Source organism: Mastacembelus armatus, unplaced genomic scaffold, assembly GCF_900324485.2.
Source record: "Mastacembelus armatus unplaced genomic scaffold, fMasArm1.2, whole genome shotgun sequence".
Lineage (NCBI taxonomy): Eukaryota > Metazoa > Chordata > Actinopteri > Synbranchiformes > Mastacembelidae > Mastacembelus > Mastacembelus armatus.
The window spans coordinates 1,114,527-1,121,502 of NW_022872938.1; positions in this window are offsets into that span (position 1 = coordinate 1,114,527).

The following is a 6,976-nucleotide window of genomic DNA, read 5'->3' on the forward strand; positions in this document are numbered from 1 at the left end:
GTTATTGGTGGTTGGCGCATTACCGCCACCAGCTGGTGAAGAGGTGGACCTGACCATAACACACACACACACACACACACACACACACACACAACACATCCATCCATCCATCCATCTTCTTCTGCTTATCTGGGCCCAGAGCTGCACTAAGGAGGTCACAGCATGGACCTAAAGCCTGGGGCACTGCAGTGAGTCCATGACTGATCTGACACACATTAACACATCAATACAGGGTTAGGTTAAAGGTACCAAATGTCTCATGTCATTTTTCTGCTAAAGTTGGTATAAAATAAGTCCAGTGTCTGCAGTGTTGGGTGTTACTGTATTTGATTATTTTTTAGTAACAGTGTCATTTAATGCATTGTAATTTCCAAAATAGGAATTAGAGTATAGTTACAAGCCCAGGTCACTTTATGTTACTGCTGCGTTACGTCACTGAAAAGAGAAATAGTTTTTGAAAGTCTCACAAAGATGCCTGCCTGTCGCAAATGTGACGTCATCTACCTGAGACCTACTTTGACTGGGATGCGCCTACAAACGAATACAAACTCAGCATGGCCAGTGAAAAGTACGAGTTCGCCAGCTGGGGCCTGTTTCAGGAAGCAGGTTTAGTGAAAACCCAGACTCTGTTAATCCTGAGATGAGAGATACTCAGGGTTTTGGTTTCACAGAGCAGGTTCAGATTGACTCTGAGTCAGTTACATCCCCAATCACAGACCCACACATCTTATCAAAGAGGAATTCTACAAAATTGCAGGAATCACCACAAGCAACAATTGGCACATTCAGCCTGTAGCTTTGACACTTTATGCACAAATCAATTGTATATTTTAGGGTTTCCAGGTGTGATCAGCTGCATAGATGGGACTCATATCCCTACTGTGGCTTCCTCTGTAAATTAAGGTGATTATGTCAATAGGAAGTCCTTCCACAGCATTAATGCACAGGTAAATAGTGGCCTTTAGCATTCATTATGAAAGATAATTCCATCACAGCTAATGCAGATTTTTTGTTCTGTGTGCTTAAGGTCATATGTGATGCATCACATGTGATAGCAAACATGGAAGCAAAGTGGCCTGGATCTGTGCACTCACAAATTTTTCATGTGTGTGCACTAAGCCACAAATTTGCCCGTGATGAGTACTAACACACACCTCCCTATGTTCCATTATCCATGTATCTCTGTATGTATATTAAAACGTTACACTGCATGGTCTCCTTTTTATAGGAGAGCTTGATGGTTACCTACTGGGTGACAGAGGATACCCCTGCCAGCTGCATCTTTTAATACCTTATCCTGATCCTGCACCTTCTGGCCCACAGCACAGTTTCAGTTCAGCCCACAGCAGGACATGGGCCAGAACTTAAATGACCATAGGCATAGTCAAGTCCTGGTTCCAGTGCCTTCGTAGTCTCAGGGTCACACCAGACAGGGCCTGTGACATTACAGTTGTGTGTGTGGTACTCCAAAACATAGCAACAATGTGAAAACCATCAATACATCAGTAGCACCATATCACCTTACCCACTGTTAACTTGTGTTCCAAGTATAATTTGTACATTTGTTTCACTGGGAGCTAGAAGAACACAAAAAGAATGATGTTCATAGGGCCAGAGCCATTTAGTATTATTGCAAGTCATTATTCAACAGGAGACACAATCCTACAGTGGATAGTTGGGCAGTGGATGTGAATGTAGATGGATGGCTCCTCTTCATTACCACATTCAGCATCTGTGATATGTAATGATAAATAATTCAATAATAATAATATCTCTCTGTTTGAAGGAGGTTTTTATATTTCATTTTAATTTGCTGCCATGTTGGTTTGGCACCTGTAAAGTTGCACATGCATGGATACTGAACACTCTCAGAGGAGCACATTAATGTTGGAAAATGAGAGGTGTTTAAAAAACTAAAAATGTTGAAATGAAAAAAAAAAAAAAAGCAGTGACGTGGTCAGCAGTTTTTTACCACGCCAGCTCACATTCTTTTACTGCAGTGCAGGTATTGCTTTTTTTAAAAAACGAAAATATATGCTCATGTTCTACTAGGCAATTAATTATGTTATATGCAGAAAGACTGCGATGGACTGGTGACCTGTCCAGGGTGTACCCCTGCCTTCCACCCGAGAGAGAGCTGGGATAGGCTCCAGCAGATCCCCGTGACCCTGATCCAGGAAAAAGCAGGTATAGAAAATGGATGGATGGATGGATATATGCAGAAAGAATCTGTTAAAATATTGAGTTACAGGGTTAAAAAGCCATAAGAGACTGGCTTTGTTTATTTTCTAAGTGGAATATTCAGAAAAGCAAGTACAAAATATTTAAAAAGTTGGAGTTAAAAGTCATAAGAGGCTTCGTTTTGTTTGTTGTGCGATGTACTTCCCAATAAAGTTAATTCGGGAGTTGGCTAAAGAGGTTATTCTGTTTTTTGAGGGGGTGGGAGGACTAGTAAAGTAACTAGTAATGTAACTAATTACTTTTGAAAGAAAGTAATCAGAACAATAACTTGATTACTTTTAAAAGGAGTAATCAGTAATTTAATTACTTTTCCAGTGTAACTTGCCCAACACCGAGTATCTGTAGCTGCAGTCTCTTCCTGCCAAAGGAAGAACTGATCTGATCTCTATTAATGAACCGAGTTCAAGTTAAACCAGGCAGACTGAGGCATCAGCTTATAGCCATAGGTTGTATCCTCAGCCCTTTGTCCATGGATCATTTTGGTTCAGACAGCTGGTTCCCAGACAGTGGCTTCAAAGTTCCCTGGAGCTCTTCTTCACTTCTGTTCGTCACCATGAGGCCTTCCCTCTTTGAGCCAGGTGTTCACATGACTTTTGGTGTTGCTGCATTAAATAAAACTGTGACACCACCAAATTGTGGTTCTGCAGCATGAGTGTTAGACATAAAGTATTTTACTACAAAAAACAAACGCTTGTGTCTGAACAGGCTGTATTATTTCTGTTTTATTCTCCTTCTTTGCCGCAACAATGGAGCATCGCCTGTGAAAATGAGTCCAATATGAAGACTCGTGCGCGAGCACCAGACACTGTCCAGGTCCTTAAGAGAAAGAGTGAAAAAGCTGAAGGTGGGAGTGTGGGCAGTGCCAGTAATCATAATCTAATAGTTATTTGTACACCTGATGTGACAGGTGGTGCTCACTCTGCTCCTTACCTGGGGATGGAGATGTAACTGCACCATTAACTGGCCTTTGTACAGACCAAGCTTTCAGACCATGATTGGCTGTTTCCATAGCATGAAAAGTTGATTCTATTCAATTCAATTCAATTTTATTGTATAGCGCCAAATCACAATTCAAATCATCTCAAGGCACTTTACAAAAACTAAAACTAAAAACCCAACAATTCCCTTATGAGCAAGCACTTGGCGACAGCGGAGAGGAAAAACTCCCTTTAACGGAAGAAAAAACCTCCAGCAGAACCGGGCTCAGTTTGGGCGGCCATCTGCCTCGACCGGTTGGGGTGAGTGGATAGAGCAGAGAGAAAAGAACAGCAACAATAAACAACAAATAGACACTGCAGGTTGGTGGGTAGGGGAGCTCAGTGCACCGATGGTCCTCGGGCAGTCTAGGCCTATAGCAGCATAACTAAGGGATGGTTCAGGGTTGCCTGAAGCCAGCCCTAACTATATGCTTTGTCAAAGAGGAAGGTTTTAAGTCTAGCCTTAAAAGTACAGAGATTGTCTGCCTCCTGAACCCAGGCTGGGAGCTGGTTCCACAGGAGAGGAGCTTGATAACTAAAGGCTCTGCCTCCCAGTCTGGTTTTGGAAACTCTGGGAACCACAAGTAGACCTGCACTCTGAGAGCGAAGTGGTCTATTGGGATAATATGGTACTATGAGGTCTTTAAGGTATGAAGGAGCTTGATTATGAAGGGATTTGTATGTGAGAAGAAGGATTTTAAATTCTATTCTATATTTTACAGGGAGCCAATGAAGAGAAGCCAATATAGGAGAAATATGATCTCTCCTGCTAGTTCCTGTCAGGACTCTGGCTGCGGCATTCTGGATTAATTGGAGGCTTTTTATGGAGATATTGGGATATCCAGATAGTAATGAGTTACAATAATCTAGCCTTGAGGTGGATGCATGGACTAGTTTTTCTGCATCATTTTGAGACAGGATGTTCCTAATTTTGGAAATGTTGCGCAGGTGAAAGAATGCAGTTCTAGAAATTTGTTTTATGTGTGAGTTAAAGGATATGTCCTGGTCAAAAATAACTCCAAGGTTTTTTACAGTAGTGCTGGAGGCCAGGGCTATGCCATCTAGAGTAGCTATAATTTTAGAAAAGTTATTTCTGAGATTTTTAGGCCCAAATATAATGACTTCTGTTTTCTCCGAGTTTAAAAGTAAAAAGTTACTGGTCATCCAAGCCTTTATGTCAGTTAGACAGGCTTGAAGTCTGGTTAACTGGTTTGTGTTAACAGGTTTAATAGATAGATATAACTGAGTGTCATCTGCATAGCAGTGGTAATTAGTAGAGTGCTTCCTAATGACATATCCTAAAGGAAGCATGTACAGGGTGAACAGAATCGGTCCTAGCACGGAGCCTTTTGGAACTCCATAACTAACTTTTGTTCGTGTGGAAGGTTCATCATGGACATGAACAAACTGGAATCTGTCCGATAAATAGGATTGGAACCACTTTAACGCTGTTCCTCTGATACCAATCACATGCTCCAGTCTCTGTAATAAGATGTTGTGGTCAATGGTGTTGAATGCTGCACTAAGGTCTAGGAGGACAAGTATTGAAACAAGTCCATTATCTGAGGCTAAGAGAAGATCGTTGGTAACTTTCAACAGTGCTGTTTCTGTACTATGATGTGCTCTAAATCCTGATTGAAAATCTTCAAATAGTTCATTCCTGTGTAAGTGGTCTGATAGCTGCTTAGCAACAGCTTTTTCTAGGATTCTAGAAATAAATGGCAGGTTGGATATTGGTCTATAATTAGCCAAGACTCCTGGATCAAGACTAGGCTTTTTGAGTAAAGGTTTGATTACTGCAGTCTTAAAGGCCTGTGGTACGTAGCCTGATACTAGAGATAAATTTACCAAGTCCAATAAAGATGAGTTCATTAATGGCAGGGTGCCTTTAAGCAGTCTAGTCGGGATGGGGTCTTAGAGACACGTTGATGATTTCGATGAAGCAACTACTGATGTAAATTCAGAGAGATCTATGGGAGAGAAGCAGTCTAAACATAACTGAGGTCCTACAGATGATTCAAGAGCTACTGTAGTAGAAGATTCATTTATTGCGGTTATAGGAAGCATCTGCTGAATTTTATCTCTAATACTGAGATAAAATGTGATTTTATTTGTAAAGAAACTCATAAATTCATCACTGCTGAGAGCTAAGGGAACACTGGGCTCAACGGAGCTGTGACTTTTTGTCAGCCTGGCTACAGTGCTGAAAAGAAACCTGGGATTGTTCTTATTTTTCTCTATCAGTGACGAATAGTATGCAGTTCTGGCTTTACGGAGAGCTTTTTTATATGTTAGTACACTTTTTCCAGGCTAGAAAAATTTCCTCTAAGTTTGTGGAACGCCACTTCCTTTCCAGCTTTCGCGATGCCTGCTTTAAGGTACGAATATGTAAATTATACCATGGGGCTAGTCTTCTCTGATTCACTAACTTCTTTTTCAGAGGGGCTACAGAATCAAGCATTTCACGCAGTGAGGTTACAGCACTGTCAACAACATGATCAATTTGGTAGGGAGTGGGATTGAAGCAGCTGCCCTCCACTATGTTTATACTTGGCATAGATGTAAATAAAGATGGAATCATTTTCTTAAATTTATTAACAGCGTTGTCGGATAAACATCTGCTGTAGTGGAATTTTCTTCCAAACGCTGCATGATCCATCATTTTAAATTCAAAAGTTATTAAAGAATGATCTGACAAAACAGGATTTGGGGGAAAAACTATTAGATGTTCAATTTCGATGCCATAGGTCAGAACAAGATCAAGGGTGTGATTGAAACAGTGGGTGGGTTTATTGACATTTTGAATGAAACCTATTGAATCTAATAGAGAATTAAATGCAATGCTGAGGCCGTTATTTTCAACATCTACATGAATGTTCTCCCACTATAATAACTTTATCTGATCTAAGCACTAAATCAGACAGAAAGTCAGGGAATTCAGTTAAAAACTCTGAGTAAGGAACAGGTGGACGGTACACAGTGACAAGTAGAACTGGTTTTTGTGTTTTCCAGTTTGGATGTGAGAGACTAAGAGTGAGGCTCTCAAATGAGTTAAAATTGTTCTGAGGATGAAAGTTTAATAATAAGTTTGAGTGGAAGATTGTAGCTACTCCTCCACCTCGACCTGTGCTTCGAGGAACATGATAATTTTTATGACTGAGGGGGGTTGATTCATTCAGACTGACATATTCATCCTGCTGTAACCAGGTTTCAGTAAGATAAAGTAGGTCAATTTGGTGATCAGTTATCAAATCATTTACTAACAAAGATTTAGATGAAAGGGACCTAATATTTAATAGTCCACATTTGACAGTTCTGTTTTTCTGTTCAATAAGAGGAGTGGTCTTAATTTTTATTAAGTTTTTATGAATAACTCCTCTTCTGTTAACTTCTGATTTAGTTGATTTATATGTTCGAGGGGCAGACACAGTCTCTATGTGGTTTGAGGGGGGCGGCGGCTCTAAGGAAACTGCAGAGAGGCGTTTTAGACTGAGTCTCTGCATCCCGGTCCCCACCCTGGATTGTCAGGCTTTAGGTTGGCTAATAAACTCGGCCAAATTTCTAGAGATGAGAGCTGCACCATTCAAAGTGGGATGGATGCCGTCTCTCGCTACCAGACCGGGTTTTCCCCAGAAAGTGGCCCAATTGTCTATGAAGCCCACATCGTTTGCTGGACACCACCTAGACAGCCAGCGACGGAACGACGACATGCGGCTAAACATGTCATCGCTGGTCAGATTGGGGAGGGGTCCAGAGAA